Here is an 18,223-nt window from a genome sequence, read left to right on the forward strand (position 1 = left end):
AAACACTAATGCAACACAATGAACCCTCAGACCCAGAAGAAGCTAAGATAATTCTTTCAATATTATATTGTATGATTACTTTATAATTATAAATGTAATTATAAATAATACAATTTCAAACTAGAACATTTGAAATGTTATTAGATGTACTACAATTATGAAATATTCAATTACATAAAGTATATATGTGTACATAATGCTAAAAATATTGTAAACAACTTACATATACATACAAAAATATATGATATATAAAATATTAGTTGTAATCATGGTTATAGGTTGTATACATATTTTTACTACAAATAAGGTTTACACCAGCACTTAACTGTTGGAGAACATAATGGATAACTATTGTCAAATATAAATATTAAATAACGTTACGACATTTTTGTTAAGGAAAACAAAAGGAAAACTGACCTACAGGCTACAGTATATTACAAAGCAGGGGGGAAAAAATGGAATCTGTCCATGGCACCTTTACTCAACGTCCTCTTTTTCCATGTGGTGAAAATATGCAGGTTTTGAGAATCTGTGGCATACTTTGCTGCTGGTGAAATACAGCTTAAACAAACCTAGCCTAGAGCTCAGGCCAAGTTTCCAAGACGATGGAATGACTACTCTAATAAATTAAAGAGGCTCCAATAAATTCTTCATGGCCTGCAGCCATGGGTGAAATCCATCGCCGGGGATGAAATCAGCGTGCCGACCCTGGCTCTGACGAGGGTCTTTTAAGCAATCATTATAATAATTATTATCATCTGAATAACATTCTGCCCGGCTATTCCTCATATGTGCGACGCAATTCATCAGGCAGGAAATAAATAAAGAAACAAACAGGCCAACTGTTTAACAAAGCCACAGCATTCGCGCCTCGATTGAATGTGGGTGTTCATGCAAATATGCCCCCCCCCCAATAAAAAATACAAGACCTTTCAGTTTTAGGAAGACTTTTTTTTTTTAATAGATGACAGCAATTTAATTTTAATTCAAAATACATTAAGATAATTTAGGTTAAACCGTTTTCACTCTAACAGCCCATTTCAACAAAAAGGCAAAGAGACAAATTCTCACATTATCTGAGCCATTTAGCACTCTGATTTGGGGCTGTTCCTAATCACACTTAAGCGATCAGACAATTCAAGAATATTAGCCTATTAACGGAATTTAAAAGGCTGCTAATCTGTCAAAGAAATGCAATTTAGCCAGTGAAAAGGTCTTTATAATTTGAGGTTTGAGGGCGCCTATTATGAATAAGGAGACGTTAATCATGAGAAAGGACTGTTGAGAGATCAATAGTCCCATCCAGAGAGCATACAGATTCCGCTGGGAGATGTCATGACTTCTGACCTCTACACGTTCATGGCTGCTTCCCCAGACAGAGAGGGCGCTTGCACTGTGCTCCTCTAATGCACGTTCTCTGCAGTCGGGGACCAACAGGGTCCATTTACCGTGCAGATGTTACCTGTGTCTTAAGTGCTCCCTGCCAGGACAGGTTGATGGGGCTGAGTGTTAGCAGGGAGCCAAAAAAGGCAAACGAGAGGCAATGAAAAATGCATACCTCTGAAATCACCTCGGCCTTTTACCTCTTTACTGTGTTTTTAAGAAAAAAAATTCTCAAAGCATGAGCACAAAGTGCAATGCATACTTCAGGTATAAAACCAGGCCTAATGGTCTCCGAGGAGTTAAGGGTAAAGGTGGTAAGGGAAGGGGAGGTTTAAATGTTAGGGGGGTTATGGAAGCCACCAACCCGGCCTGAACTTGGACAAAAAGGGCGTCCACTGCTGACAAGTTCAGCGGCTGGAAACAACTGGGGCAAAAAGGCAGTTGACGTGCTCCAGTGCATTATGAAACATCATAAACGTGTGAAAAGGAGAGTGGCCGCCTGCCTCTTGGAGTCCAGCAGACCTTCCAGGGAATATTTCAGATTTTGGGGCCGCATCGTCACCACTTGCTTTGAATGACTGATGTGCCATGAATGACTAGGCCACCTCTCGTCATGCAAGTGGCCTTAAATCATTCACACAAACGTTCTTTTCTCATTTTTTTTTGTCTGAGGGCGTTTGCAGACAGTCCAGAGCGCGTGATGTCATTCAGAAAACAACCCCCCCCCCCCCCCCCCCCCCCCCAGTTAAAATAGGGCAGGTTCGAAGTACACCTCGCGTGCCAGTGCTGTGTGGGGATCGTCGCGTAATTCAATACAACACACTCATGAGAAATTATGGACATAATAACATAAAATATAAAGTCACAATACTGACATTTTTCAAACATATAGTTTGAAAATCAATGTTATTGAAACACAGAAAAGCCATAATGCTTTTAAAATGTATTATGCCAATTTTTTTAATTAAAACTAATTTCATCTTCATCTTCAAAAATAAGGAAAATATCATTTTCTATTGGATAAACTTATTTATGATATTACTTTTTAAGGGAATGGAAAACCCTAAAAAACATCCATATATTTAGAAACATATTCATGTTACACTTGTGCACTTTGTACTCAGTATACACATATTTTTAAAGTCTCACATTCTAACTGGGTGATATTTTCAATGCAAATAAAATAGATAATTTTTTCAATAGATAATTATGCAATTAAATTGACACAACTAATTGATCTTGTGGTGATTGTGAATGTGTTCCATGTTTGAAGCACCAATTTGTTATCATGAGGTGTCCCAAAATGCTGCTGTTCTGTTTGCGCGAGCTGTGACTGTGTAGCGCACACGTCTCTGATCTCAATCAGAAGGTGGCGAAACGAGCTGAGGAGGCTGTGGGCGTCGCCTCGATTGGATGCTGCTTTGAGTGGGCTGCCGGGCTGGGAGCCGAGAGTGGGCTCGGACTATCTCAGGAGCCCTCTATTGATCTCGAGGAGTGAGGAGGGTGCGCTTGCCGCATTTATCACAAACATCAACGGTCCCGGCGACGAGCGTCGCGGAGAGACGCCGCAAATCCATTTCACACCGGCAGACTACAAAGTCGGAGAGAAACTTTATATCTGCGGCAGCCATCAACGTGACAAAGTGGCTCCAAGTAAATAGGATTTAGAGTCACATGCGCAAGTTTTGTCACGGCAGAGCGGCAGTGCAAACTCTGAACCATTCATTTAAGTTATTCTTCCCCAAGGACGACTGTACATTAAGCAAAACTCACTTGAAGGAATGCCCACTATGTGTGGAATCTGAGCTGAAATGGCGGCCTTGTAGCCTCGCATCCCGTATATGGAAGAAACCACAGCCTCAGGGCTTGGGCCGAGCCTCTTGTTTACACACCCCCTCTCCATTCCGTCCTCCACCATCCGTCCTTCCCCGCAAAAACAGGAAAGTAACAGACGTGACGGAGTAAGGGACACGAATGTCTTTTAATTTCCCAAAATCGGACGGAAAATAATCAGAAAACAACAACAACAAGAGAAAGCCAGACCACTGCTTCGACCTGAAGTGGGGTTGGTGCAAATATGCAGAAATGCAGCGTGTAATCTAAATGCCAGTTGAGCAACGCAAACGATGAGGGCTCGCACAACCGCCGTCCCGAAAAAGATCAAACCTCAAGCTCACTCAATTTCCCCCACTGCAGCCGAGGGCGTCCACTTATCTGCGCTGCATGTCACTGCGAGGCGCATCCTGGTCCAAATCACCTGACTGGCCCGAGGCACACAGCTTATACCTAAATATAAAGCATATTAAACAAATAGGGCCCAATTTTCACGCCGCTGTAGGGCATAGAGCATGGGGAGATTTTGTCGGCAGGATCTGCTGAAGTAAACAGGAAATAAAGCAGAAGAACTGCTAGTTATCTTGGAGAGGAGGAACTAACTACCCACCCTGCCTCGTTTGTTTGCCCGTTACTATTTCTGCAACCAAAAATACAAACTTTAATGAAATGGGAGGGGCCAGTGGAGATGACGGACGGCTCACAACCACGCAAAAGGTGTGGCTTACGTTCCGGCATCCATTCATCCTCCTGGGCTTCAGCAGGCACCTCAATATCAGCCTCTGATGTCACAATATCAATCTCACTACCCCAATCTCTGATGCCGTCATCTCGGGACGATGTCTGCTGCCAAACCAAAGATGCAGATGGATTATCAGCACTTTAATTCAACCAATCGCATTGGTCAACTGGTGAAAACGACATCGGCGAACGCTGCCCCTCAAAGTCTCGTGTCCCCCTCAATGCCCTGCTGTGCTGCTCTAATACCCCTGTACCTCATTTATTGTGAAATATGATTGCTGCAATAACATCAGCTGTTGATAAAAGTGATTACTGTGAGATTAATTGTTATTTATTACCATCATCATTATTAGTGCATCCTTTTTGTCAATAAAAAAAAAAAATATATATATATATATATATATATTTTTTTTTTTTTTTTTTTTAAAGATGCTGCTTTTTTAACACTGAATCCAGAAGCCCGCTGAGAGATTTAGCAGACCAAGCATCAACCTGTCTGAGTGCAGAACCCCAGCCAGGCAGTCCTGGGGTTCAATCTGCTCTGGGTCTGGCTGCACCGGTGAGCCAGCCTGAGCCAGCACTGGTGCGGGCCATCTGGGACAGTCCGCCAGCGCCAGTGGGTGCCTGTGTATCCGCTCCGCCACGGTGCCACTGACACTCGATCTGCCACATTGAGAGCAAGCTGAGTTATCTCAAATTGGATGATCCTCTAATGAAACAGCTTCTGGGATGACCCGCTAAGATATGCCACGGCCCCTGTCTCTCCCTCGCTCTCTCTCTCTCTCTCTCTCTCTCTCTCTCTCACACACACACACACACACACACACACACACACACAGACAGTCATCAACGAGTGTTGAACGCAGGAAAATAAATGCAGCTAAAGAAGCTTTTCTCCTCTTATGCCTTCCCGATAAACACACACACATTCACACACACGCACGGACACAAACACGCTTCCTTTTTAATAGCATCGCTCCGCTTTAAAGCCTAAACCTTTCTCAGCATTAATGCCAATGACTACGCCATAAACCCTTTGGCTAAGCCAGGGCTTTTTGTTTTTGGTGCATGTGTTTCTTTTTTCCTCCTCCTCCTTCTTCTTTATAACCTATATTAGGACCCAACGAGTCTTATTCCGGAACTGGAAGTCCAGTGGTTTCCAGACGAGCCAGACCTGAGCCAGACCTGTATGACTGCCCTGGTGCTAGGATCTGTGAAGGCAGAGAGCACTTCAGGAGCAGGGCAAATCCCAGCGCTCCCACAATCTGCCCAAAATTCCAACTGTGGGCACGCATCCCAGCCCGTAGGAATCTGTGACATCCTGCTGCACCATTTCAGATTATCTCTCTTTATATCTAATGATTTTCAGATTTTCAGGAGGTTTTGAAATGAGCATTAAAATGTAGAAAATACCAGGCCTCGGTCATGGGTGTTTAAGTCGAAGTTTAAATCAGCATTTAACCTACTCAACCAGAGGACCCAGGAATATGGATTGTGATGCAGTTTAGATCTGGTCTCCTGGTCCCTTTAATAGTGAATCAAAGAGTCGCACATGCAATGAAATGGATATTCAAATGAAGTGGTTCTCCAAAAGCTCAAAGCATTTTTCACTGATTATAAAAAAGCACTAAAAATCTACAGGCATCAAGGCATCAAGGACTGGATTCTAATCTGGAGAATTATTCTCAGCACCTAGAAAAACAGAATAAAGAGGACGCTTCTTTCAAAAGCCCCTGAAATTCACCTTTGATTTTCAAAAAACACACGTATACAAGAGAGCAGTTTGAAGGATGCACATGAAAATTACTACTTAAAATGTATATAATAGTAGAGCATAGTTTCAAGAAATGAAAGAACTGCGATATTAATGAAGGTTCCCAGTGATGAAGGTATTGGTCTGCACACTGTCCACTGCATTCATTCCTTACAGTGGCAGAAGGACTTACGGGGTAAAATGTCAACCACAGTATTTAAGCATGAAGATCTGATTAAGTTTTACAGATTTTCCCAACAGTTTTCCATGGGGATTTTTCTAGGCAAGTTGCAAAAGTGTGTTCACTCATTTTACTCACACACTTTCTCACTCACTAACTCACTCACTCACTAACTACTCAATTCAGATCTGGAATTTGAATCATATTTCTTCTAATTCATGGATTTCAGAGCCCATCCAAGGACACTGGGTGCAGGGCAGCAGTCACACACCATTTACTCACATACTCACACACTCACACCTGTGCACCAAGTGCCTTTGAACGGCGGGCGGAAACCGGAGCACCTGGACGAATCCCACGCCAACACGAGTAGAGCATGCAAACTCCACATATACAAAGCTGGAGCTCGGGTTTGAGCTCACAACCTTCGAGTTGTGGGGCCACTCAATTTCTTGTGTGCTTGCAAATTCATTGTTCTATGAAAATGCATAAGTATTCTCTTTTCTACTCAGAATGGAACTAGTGAAGTTTTTATGTTGCCTTGACAACGTGAAAATCATCAGTAGACAGATTTTACATTTGTAATTCAGCCCCCACCCAAAAATCTCTAAACATGCACTGCCAACTCATGGTCAACAATGTCAAATACAGCACAAATTAGCATCTGACGTCAGTGGCTAATTTAGGTTGACTCACAACTGTGATTCAACAAGAAACCAGACTCGATGCTGTTTTAACTGAGCTGCTACCCCCTGCAGGATCGAAATCAGGGTGGTAGTAGCCTAGTGGGTAACACACTCACCTGTAAACCAGAAGAGTGTCTCCTGGGGTACTGTCCCTCTCACTACTGATTGTAAGTCAGTAGTTACTGCTTGTAACTACTGACTGTAAGTAATTTTGTAAATTTCCCACTTGTTTTTTTCCCACTCGCTCTGGATAACTACATCGGCCAAACGCTGTAAATTTAAAATGCAAATCAAGGTCAGCCATCATCTATAGCTGCAAAAGATGAAGATGTTCTTCAAGAACAACAGAAGTTAATGTAGAAAGCAGACTCAACAATGTTCAGTAAAAGCAGCTTTAAGAATTACAGGAATCAGCAAATATGGCTCTCATTCAGATAAACCAAAAAAGTCATAATTTCAGTCCCACTCTGTGCCTACAATTGTCCCCTTTAGCACTTAAACCAATGTGACCCCACCGTCACTGACCCTATAATTAGCAGACATAAGTCGGACTGGATAAGAGTGTCAGATAAACGGATAATGCATATGCAAATTAGGCTTTCGATTATTGTTTGCAGATGGACGAACCTTCTCTTTCATGAGCACAGTGCTAGAGAGAGAGAGAGAGAGAGAGTGACAGGGACTGACACAGAGTCGGTGAAATGGCCAGAAAATAATCGGGAAAGGGAGAGAAAGTATTTATTTCCCAGGTGCAGCCAAAAGTCTTTGAGGGATAGTGACTTCCTGCCAAGTGGTTGATTGAGGTCAGTAGGTAATTGCATTCCAGGATCACAGGCAGGAGGGTGGCAATTAATCCCGGCAGCGGGCCACGTGAGTGCCGAGCACGTTCAGAGGCCTGCTGTCTGCCAACCAGCAGGAGCAGTGGTGCTTTGTAAGGACTGAAAGGCTAAGTAGTATTTAGACCCGCGCTGTCTGAGAACCCATTCGGCTACAGGAGGCTGTGCCCAGTGCTGGTCCGATTCAGGAACGGCATTGGGCTAATGGGAAAATGTGCTCAATGAAGCATCTCTACTAAAATCGACCTACAAGCCCCAAAAGGCCTGTAGACAGTAATTTATTTTGGTTCAGAAAAGAATGAAATAACAAAGCTCAGGTAAAAATATGGAGGATCGTTCTGGACTGTACCGATGCTTTACAGGGACATGAATTATTAATTAAAGTGAAGTGATTGTCACATGTGATACACAGCAGCACAGCACATGGTGCACACCTCTGCATTTAACCCATCACCCTGAGTGAACAGTGGGCAGCCATGACAGGCACCCGGGGAGCAGTGTGTGGGGACGGTGCTTTGCTCAGTGGCACCTTGCCGGATCGGGATTTGAACCGGCAACCTTCTGATTATGTGGTCGCTTGCTTAACCGCTAGGCCACCACTGCCCCGACATAACATCAGAAGGCTCCAGTGAGGAGTCTTCAGACATTGCCTTGTCTGATGTTCACGATCATATACCATGCAAGCATGAGAGATTTTGGTGGAAGTCCCTTCAGATCTCATATTTCAGAGTGCCATCTTTAATAGAGAAAGAGAGAAAATTTATCTATTGAAAAATTGTTACCGTTTGACTGGATTCTTTAAGACATTCCTTGCATTTTTAGCACTGACCCTTTGCATGGGGACTGTTCACTAATGTCATATGACTATTGTTTTCAGAAATTAATAATTATTATTGGAAAAATACTGGCATGCTAGTTAGCTGTATGGCGGAATTAACTATCCTTCCACCCACTGAGTTATGAGCTATCTGTTTTTCTAAACAAATTTTTAAAAATGAGAAACATTTTTGACTTCATCATTTGGGTTGATTTAAAAAAATGCCCCTGTCCCATCTCGTTCCATTTTATCCTGTTTTTCTACATTCTATGTACTTTGGAGCACAAGGATATCAGCAGTCACACAGTCTCTGCTAGAGACATCTTATGAGGACTTCCAAACATGCATCAGTACTTCAGGCATAATGATAAGTTTAATAATGAAGGTTACAACAGAGAACACCCCCAAGCCAAAATAAGGCCCACATGCAGCAGTGGACTAACCCTAACCCTAACCCAGTTGATACCCACAAAACTAAACTGTTGCAACAGCCACCAGATCATGTAAGAAAAAATATCATTTTAAGAACGTCCATGTAACTTGAATCAAGAATCGTTTTTTGTCCTTTATTTCCACTTTTCATAATAAAGCTCAAGAGCCAATCCCCCACCAAGTTAAAAGGCAGGCTAACAATGGTCAGTGGAGCATGCCAATAATATCCACTAAAAGGGTAATTTGCATTCTTTTTAGAACCCAGAACACTTTGCCCATCTATTTAATACTCCATTATAAGTCTCCCCAGCCATTTTCTATCCTGTTCCCTTCACCAGTGTGACTTGTAACCATTTCCTATTACGACTGCACTTTTAAGAAGCTTTTCAATCAATTCCCAGATCAGAGGCACGTTGGCCAACTTTTAAATCTCGTTTAAAAAAAAAAAAAACAGCAACAAAACAAAGTGCTACTGAGTATTCTATTCATCTAAAAATCAGACTTGTTTCTTTCAATACTATTCATGGCCAAGATCATTTAAATGTAATTAAGCATTGGATATGTCACATGACAGACCGAGACCCCTTTGGTTTTGGTGAACGATCCCACACCAGCAGAGCAGCAGGCCACCAATATCGGGTTGCAATATGATTCATTTCTACAATACCAGTACTTTGCTATTTTTGTACTTTAGCAACATAACACACGTGACAACACAAATCTTCCTTCTATTAGCATCTGGCTTCTGCCACTCCAAAGAATAATCTGCCAGTGACCCAGGATTCTCAACAACAGCAGGGCTCCAGTGGTTTTAATGCCACTTTTTTGGCAGACTGTCACAGTATGCCTTTTCAGAACGGGAGCGGTAATTATGGAAACAGAATCATTTTACTGAGCTGGCATTACCACCAACAATACTGGCTTTATTCATCCTTACGTAATATATTTAACAACAAGGTTGCGGAACTAATTAGATCATTTTAACGCCTACGTGCGGCGGTTTCTTTCAGTCCATCGTGAACCTTTTAAGCCCCAGGAAGCTGAGAATTGTGGCCTAAACAGATGTTGACGAATTAAATCAAAAATGGCTGACAGAAAAAGCCAATATTGGCCACACTGATAATAAAATCTGAATCTTTGGCAGCATGTTCGCTCTGCGGCCCAAGTGAGTTGGTTATCTCAGGGTCGAGCTACACTTCATATCAAAATGAGATGCTTCTCTAGCTCCCTACAACACAATAAAGCTTATTATAAAGTTTATGCTTTCCATTACAACAGTCCCTTTTTATTTAGATATTAAATTATTACTTAAAGAAGCCTTGTTTGGATAAAAATGAAACATTAGAATTTTTGTACCAGCATTTATAGTCCTTCTGATCCCGCCAAAAGGCTCTGTGGGGTTTCAATGGTTACATCTTACTTTATATTGTAAGCATGAGATGATATGAGTTCTGATCTGAGGCCTGTCTGAAGTACCTTAAGGACACTCGGGTCACGTTAGTCCCTGTGTTGTATTGAGTAACTGATCTTTTTATCCAGTTAGCTAATCTCTTGGTGCTTTAGCTCAAGGCTGTAGACGACGACGTAGGAAAAAACAAGGCAGAGCGCGCACACTAACACAAAGTTAAAAACAATTGCGCTACCCAGGAAATAACAGTCTAATTGTGTCAACGTGGAGTAGAACAAGCGGCTTTTCACATCACATGCGCGTTATCATGTTAAGAGCAGAAAGCAACAACAACACAACCAGTGTTATCCAGCGCACGGACGTACTTGACCTCCAAGCTCGGCTTATTCAATGAGTTGACATTTTATTCGCTTAAAAAAACCAAGAATGCTTTGAACGTTTTCGAATCTTGAGCGTGAAAGAAAATTTAGGGGGTGTGCAGTAATTTTTATGAAACTAAATATCGTTTGACTTTCACACCAATCTGAGCAGCGGAGAAATTTCGTTTCTCGAATGCCTGGAATATTGGCAATGCCTGCAGAACCAACCAGGACAGAAATTTGCTGTTTACTTGTCTTAAACCCAGCAATCTCGACTCCCATTCTGCTCTCAAAATGACAAATTCTCAGTGGTGAAGAGCTGTTAAGACTGTGTCAATAAAAGAATTAGACGCAAAAATAGAAAGCAATCAGACCTTTAATATGAATCGCTTTTAAGCAGATAATCACTTCTTATTTAGCTTGCGACTCAGAAAATCGGCTCCATCGCTTAATTGCTCTTGTTAATCATGCTTTAAGTTTAATTGTTGACAGGAGATCCATTTGGAAAGGCTTCACTTTAAAAACAAACACCCAATCTTCCCCAATCTGGGTTTGCGAAACAGCAAGTGAGATGAGATTAAGTGGTCCTAATCTTGGATCTTGAGATTTCTGCCATGTTCCAACTCTGCAACATAGTGCTTGTGTTGCGACTTTGCCCCAATGAGCCACTTTCAAAGTTATTTTTATTTGCTTTTCATACTTCTAAGAACCAGGCTGCGATCAGACAATAATTTGAGGGGAAATACCACAAATTTCAAACAAAAAAAATTGTGAGGGGACAGACATGCAGAGTTAAATCAGTGGTTTCACAGAACATGGATCTTCTGAGAAAAAAATGTCTTCTCTTTCTTTTCTTTCTTTCTTTCTTTCTTTCTTTCTTTCTTTCTTTCTAACAGAACAGAGTATAGTGTGTATGTACATATGGAGTGTTTGTTTTTTAATTAATGAAATTCTACCCAGTGCCACGTTTTGGGGTGCTCTAGTTCCACGTACAGAGCCAGAGTTTCATGTGTTGTGTGCGTCTCCCTACATTCCTGATTGTGTTCACATGTTGTGTTTAATATAAATGTGTCCTGTTGACACCCTGTCCCCGCCCAGTCATTTTGTACCTACTGTGTCCTGTTATGTGCTTCTTGTTCCCCGGTAAATCCCGTTTTTAACACCCAGTGCAATTTAAAGTTCAAGTGCGCTTTATTATCATTGTGGCTAGATTCCCGTTAGAGGGTGCATAAAGAAAGGAAACAACGTTTCTCCAGAACCCAGAGAAGGCACATACTGATGTAAGAATGGACATCGCAGGAGCCTGTTTTTGCATTGCATAACAGATGTCTGCAGGGGGAAGTGTAACATTCCTGTGTCGATGGTTGAGGGTGAAGATTCGACACCCCGGTTTTTACATGCCTTTGTCCGACATCAACGTGCGAAGTATCAGCCGTCAGGACCGCCCACCCTCTTTGTCTTCACCAAATGGGAGGCACCGGGGGCGTGACATCAGAAACAACAGGTTCTGATTGGTCAGTGACAACTTCCTGTAGGCCAGTGACAACTTCCTGTAGGCCAGTGACAACTTCCTGTAGGCCAGTGACAACTTCCTGTAGGCCAGGGGTATAAATGTCTGCACACATGTGGAAAAGGGACCTCTGAGCTATCTTGCTCAGGGGGGTTTCCCTCTCTTTCCCTTCTCTTTCTCTTCTCCCTCTTTACTCTTTCTTCTCATGTTTACTTTCTCTGTAACCTTGGTACCTTTTTACATTCAATATTCACATGTAACTACAATAATTATTTACCGGTGTTAATAAATTAGAAACTGTTCATTTCTAACCTCTGTTGTGCCATGCCTCTTTCTGCCAGGTAACATCAAATTGGAGTGGTTAAATACAGTGCTCTGTGTGGAGGGAGAAAGAGTTTTTTCTACACACTCTATTCTCTTCTCCAACACCACATGGTCTTCATGTGTGGTCTTTTTTACAAATGGTGATCCCGACGTGATACCTTTGCTCGGATGTGGATCTGTGACCGTAAGTCTCTTTTATCTGAATTTTACTGCATAGGGAAGAATAGAATCTATGTGCTTTAATTTAAATAAAAAGGATCTACATATCCTAAAAGCCCGGGACCGTAGAAACCGAGGCATTTCTAAATCCAGATCCACTCCGACAAGGTATAAAATGAACATAGACTAATTACTGTATCACTTACAATGTGGCATGTAGATATGGCTGGCACAATAGATGAACCCACAAACCAAACTGTTAACCAGGATTTGTGACATTTTAGATTACTGGTATTACATTGAACATCATAAACCATGTCCCACGGTGAACAATTTGATAATAACTGATCAGGGATTGGAAATTGCACTGTTAAACTTAAATGTTTTTATTTTAAATTCATGTTCAGTATGATCAACATGTTTAGGATCAGAATTTAAATTTATGTGAAACTGTTTCTCTCTCTGAACACCTCAACAATGCCATAATCTCAAATAATAGCTTTTAGTGATAAAGGTGTAATTCTCTAATCACATGGCAACAAGCGGGATTTTATTTGTGTTTATTTTTCCGGCCACTGTTGTTGATTGAACTTCGTTAAGCCGATGCAAATTCGCAGAGTTATGAATTCCCTAATAAAGGTGTAATTCTCCAATCACATGGCAACAAGCGGGACTTTTTTATTTATTTGTGTTTATTTTTCCGGCCACTGTTGTTGATTGAACTTCGTTAGCCGGTGCAAATCCGCAGAGTTATGAATTCCCTAATAAAGGTGTAATTCTCCAATCACATGGCAACAAGCGGGACTTTTTTATTTATTTATTTGTATTTATTTTCCCAGCCACTGTTGTTGATTAGACTTGATAAGCCGATGCAAATTCGCAGAGTTATGAATTCCCTGATATCATTTTAAGCCTCCCACTATATTTACATGTTTTTTGCATTACAGTATCTGATCATTGTTGTCATTTGTTTTCCTGGTTTGGTTTTAATGTACGATGAACACTGTTTTTCTACATGCACAATCTGTATGCAAACCTCATCACACTCCAGACAAAGAACCCAACCAAGTGTGAAAAGCCCTGGATCCAGTTGAATATTCTATGTATGCTGCTGTGTTTGATCTATGCCAAGAAGACAGGTTTCCCTACAAGGGTGACCTCAGATGCCTGAGGATCACAAAGGACACAGAACCACAACTATCGGCTACATTTGAATTCCCGACTGACCAGGAAGCAAGCAGATACACAATCATGACCCAATTGTGATCCCCATGGACCCTGAATACTCGAGTGCCCCAGGGGATCAACCGGCCGTCTGTAAGAATGGACATCGCAGGAGCCTGTTTTTGCATTGCATAACAGATGTCTGCAGGGGGAAGTGTAACATTCCTGTGTCGATGGTTGAGGGTGAAGATTCGACACCCCGGTTTTTACATGCCTTTGTCCGACATCAACGTGCGAAGTATCAGCCGTCAGGACCGCCCACCCTCTTTGTCTTCACCAAATGGGAGGCACCGGGGGCGTGACATCAGAAACAACAGGTTCTGATTGGTCAGTGACAACTTCCTGTAGGCCAGTGACAACTTCCTGTAGGCCAGTGACAACTTCCTGTAGGCCAGTGACAACTTCCTGTAGGCCAGGGGTATAAATGTCTGCACACATGTGGAAAAGGGACCTCTGAGCTATCTTGCTCAGGGGGGTTTCCCTCTCTTTCCCTTCTCTTTCTCTTCTCCCTCTTTACTCTTTCTTCTCATGTTTACTTTCTCTGTAACCTTGGTACCTTTTTACATTCAATATTCACATGTAACTACAATAATTATTTACCGGTGTTAATAAATTAGAAACTGTTCATTTCTAACCTCTGTTGTGCCATGCCTCTTTCTGCCAGGTAACATCAAATTGGAGTGGTTAAATACAGTGCTCTGTGTGGAGGGAGAAAGAGTTTTTTCTACACACTCTATTCTCTTCTCCAACACCACATGGTCTTCATGTGTGCGTTTTTACACTGACATAAAGTGCACGTGCGCAGCATCGACAGATAAGTTAAACAAATCCCTGTATCTCAAGTATCTCAAATGCAGGCATCTCCTGTGAAATAGCATGCAAAGCCTCATGACTTCGGTTGTCACTATACTAGAATTTCTAATTCAATACTGACAGAAAATTCTCAATACCAATTTCCCTCTCTGCTGCGTGAGAGGCTTTGCACACACAAATTTCCCTCATATGTACCGTACAATTTTATATGACAATAAAAGCTATTCGATATTCGATCAAAGCCTGTTTTATTTAACTGCATCAGGTGTTGAGAGATTGATTCTACTGAAAAACATACTAATAAATTCAATCACGTATTGAATGAGACTGGAAGTGAGAATGTGAGGGCTACATGCCGCCGGGCATCATGGGAAGGGGAAACCGTGTTGAAGGAGATATCTGTACAAAATCCGATCGTACGACAAGGTCTGCTACACCGACAGGACAGGACACCGCGGGCAAAAAGCAGTGGCTACGGAAGCCTTGAGTAACGTTAGATGAGCAAGACAGCAAATGAGATTAGCGTCTGACGCTATCATTAAAGTCGGGGCGCTCTTTCTTCATGGCCACGCTAAATTCTATTACAATTTACTTTCCCCCGAAGCTGTTCCCTTGACTCTTTTTTAAATCATGTCACAGATTAACCTGGAAATGTTTAATCTTTCAGGGGGACATGGGTGGTTTAATATGGATGTATGATCATTATTTCTGCCACATGCAAGCCATGCCATTGTCACAATGAATATTTACCTAGTTTTTCCACATGTCTTACATAAAGACTAGATTATCTGTTGTATAAGGTAACATCATAACTGCATCTTCCATTTTGTGCTTTTATATGTTTAGAGTGTCAGCAATCTTCTTATTTCCATCTATTTATCCATCCCTCCATTTTCCACACCCACTTCTTCCAATTCAGGGTGGTAGGCGTCGGGTGTCAGGGTTCTATTGACGCATTCTACAGGCATTGCTGAAACAGCCCATGTGTAATGCTTATAATAAATATATCAGTGCAGCACTTCATAATAGTAATGGTGGAAGATAGCAGCACAGCGTAAAATGTCTTCTCTTAAGCAGAAAAAAAGCTGAACCCTGAACTGAAAACGGTAAATTCTTTGACCAAACATGGATGGTGGTCTGCATACCAAAGTGTCGTTCAGCATGGCTGGAGGGGCTAAATAAGCCCACGTGCAAAAAGCATGGATAAGATATCTGCACCAATAGCAATCGACCGGCATCATCATTAACCGACATCAATAAATGTCCATCAAAATAATAATTAAAGAAATATATCTAGGCTATAAGAAATAGTGACCAATCAGAAGATTAAAAGGTTAAGGTTGTCATACGACCACTAAAGCCGACTGATGCTGGTAACATAGGGCCTCCTGGTAAACCGACCTGAATAAATGCAACATAATTACTGTGCTGCTCAATAATAATAGAGTTTTATAATAAAAGTTTACACGTCACAGCATTTTCGCCTGATGGCCAGATTAAAATATTTGAATGAACGCTTAAAAACCCATCTGTAACATTTCTGTTTTGTTAAGGATTACTACTGATACATGATTGTCTTCAAGTGTGGGGAAACCATGCAAATTTTCAATCTGAAACATAGTTTCCAAAATGTAGCATTGTGATTCTCCATGTTGGACATCGGATGAATTCATTCACGTTTAATTCAAAATGATTTCCCCTGTCTTCACTCTGCAGACTCATGTAAGACAGCGTGTTTGGCACCATGCAGCATAATGGTCACTGGTCGCACTGGTTTTACACACTGGCCGGATTTTAAACACAGTTAATCATGCAGCCCCACAGGGGGCACGGGTAAATAATTCCTCTGTGAACAGGGTCCTTAACCCCAAAGCTTTGATGCACTTTTGGCAAGCCTGCTGTTAAGAGAACTGCTGAAAAATAATCCACCATTCTCCATCCCGACTAGAGAAAATTCCCAGCACGGTTATCCTAATGATAGCAGCGATTAGACTTACGGGTTGTAGCTAGACGTGTTTTATAGTATTGGTATGTTATGTCTGTAGACAGTATCAGATATTAACAGGGCTAGAGGGCAAGATGGAAATCTCAAAACTTCCCCTAAATTATAATCACATTCAATTATAGTGTGATAAGTGTCTGTGCTTTAATCCGAACTCATTTCACGTTGAAAAGAGTAAATTGATGCAATAATTAAGATTATATTTTTACATCACTACAATCATCACACTTTCTGCAGGTCCAACAAAACCAGAACATTCTTTAAATGTGCATTAATGTTAAAACTCTGAACTGCAAGGTCATAAACTCATGCTTACAGTCATTGTTCGTGGCCATTTGATGGCTCAAACACTGAAATGCAAACAAGAACACACCCACCCGAGATCTGTGGGCTGCGTGGCGGGCCTGCCCGCTCAACGTCTGCGGCTTCACGGCTTCAGATCCGTGAAACATTTCCTCTATTCAGCAATGAGACGCAAGGTTCTAAATAACGTAAACTCCGCGCTACGGAACCGATGGGCATGGGTGGGTTTGACCCTTAAACAGGATCATACAGCGACCTGGGAACAAACTTTTCTTCACAGCCGAAAATGCTGTTCAAACACGGAACCCAAGAGAGAGGAGCGCCCTGAAGCGCACGCTGAACAGCAGAGTAGGAAGTTATAAGGCTCTCAACACGACGGCTTCTGTTTGGGTCCAAAATGAAAGAAAAGTCCGGCGCATCACTACAAGCAACGGCGTGCTAATGAGCCGTGGCCCATTTTCAAAGCCTACCCTCTGCACAGCCGGCTTCCTTTGCCCCGTAAGGTGCCCAGAACTACGGAAAAGACCAGAGGAAGGCAGCGAGATACTTACAGCATCCCAGGTCTCCACAGAGCAGAGAGGAGCTCGCAGTGAACGGGAGTTTGGTTCTGTGCGGAGCCTACAGCATGGCTTATGCCGCTAAAGTGACTCATATCCCCACTTCCACCCTCTCAGCAGCTATGAGGAGGTAAACATTTCCAAATATGGAGAAAAAATGGAGAAAGATTGGGGGCAAAATCGATTCAGCTCGTTTCTGTCTGGAATGCCACGTCTTTTTTTTTCCGGCTCACCAAAGTCGCTAAAGAGCCAAATATGTGGTTCGTGCCGTTCGCGGGGAATAACAATGACAACTGCAGAACACTATTCATTACCGGAGATGGGCGAGTGCCGAAGCCAGCATCTATTTCTCCATTTTTCCCCCCACAAATAAATAAATGAATAAAGTAGTGGTCCAGACTCCATTCGTCTGCTTTCCAGATTACGGGTCAAGTTCCCATCGTCAGCACTCGTAATGACTGACCGAACTCACCGAGTAATAATGGCAGAGACACATAAATTTGCACCAGCGTGTTTGTGCAGGTACGCATGTGTGCACAAAGCGGCAGGCCTGTAGACTGAGTTTTTACTAACGGGGCTGCTGCCCGGTTCCTTCGGCGTGGGGAACGGCCCGCTGGGACGGCCCAAATATGGAAGCTTTCTCTGCACTCATCAGTCAAGCTTAGCCCCCGCCGGCCCATTGCCATAACTCCTCATCGGGAGACCCACGGATACGGCCAAGATTCTGAAAAAGCCTGAAGCGCGACTCTCCTCCACCCAAACACACCATATAAATGTGGACGTTCCCACTTGCAACAATTACTCAACAATCAAGGCTATACAATGACACCCAGCCACTCATCCAGAGGTTTAAATCTATAACGGCAAATCCTATTAGCACATCCAGGTCCTGCCTGCAGACC

General features: G+C 42.2%; 1 protein-coding gene across 5 annotated transcripts in view; it reads right to left on the minus strand.

Annotated features, from left to right (window-relative positions):
- Positions 1–18,223, minus strand: part of lpp (LIM domain containing preferred translocation partner in lipoma) — a 174,573-nt gene that overhangs the window by 119,388 nt on the left and 36,962 nt on the right. Inside the window, exon 1 of one of the 5 annotated variants that reach the window (XM_029001843.1) lies at positions 17,316–17,396. The exons of the other annotated variants lie outside the window; for them this stretch is intronic. The gene's annotated coding sequence lies outside the window, so the exon portion shown is untranslated. Of the gene's footprint in view, positions 1–17,315; positions 17,397–18,223 lie in introns of those variants that run through there. 5 annotated transcript variants of the gene reach the window in all.

The sequence above is a fragment of the Denticeps clupeoides genome, chromosome 13 (assembly GCF_900700375.1).
Source record: "Denticeps clupeoides chromosome 13, fDenClu1.1, whole genome shotgun sequence".
NCBI lineage: Eukaryota > Metazoa > Chordata > Actinopteri > Clupeiformes > Denticipitidae > Denticeps > Denticeps clupeoides.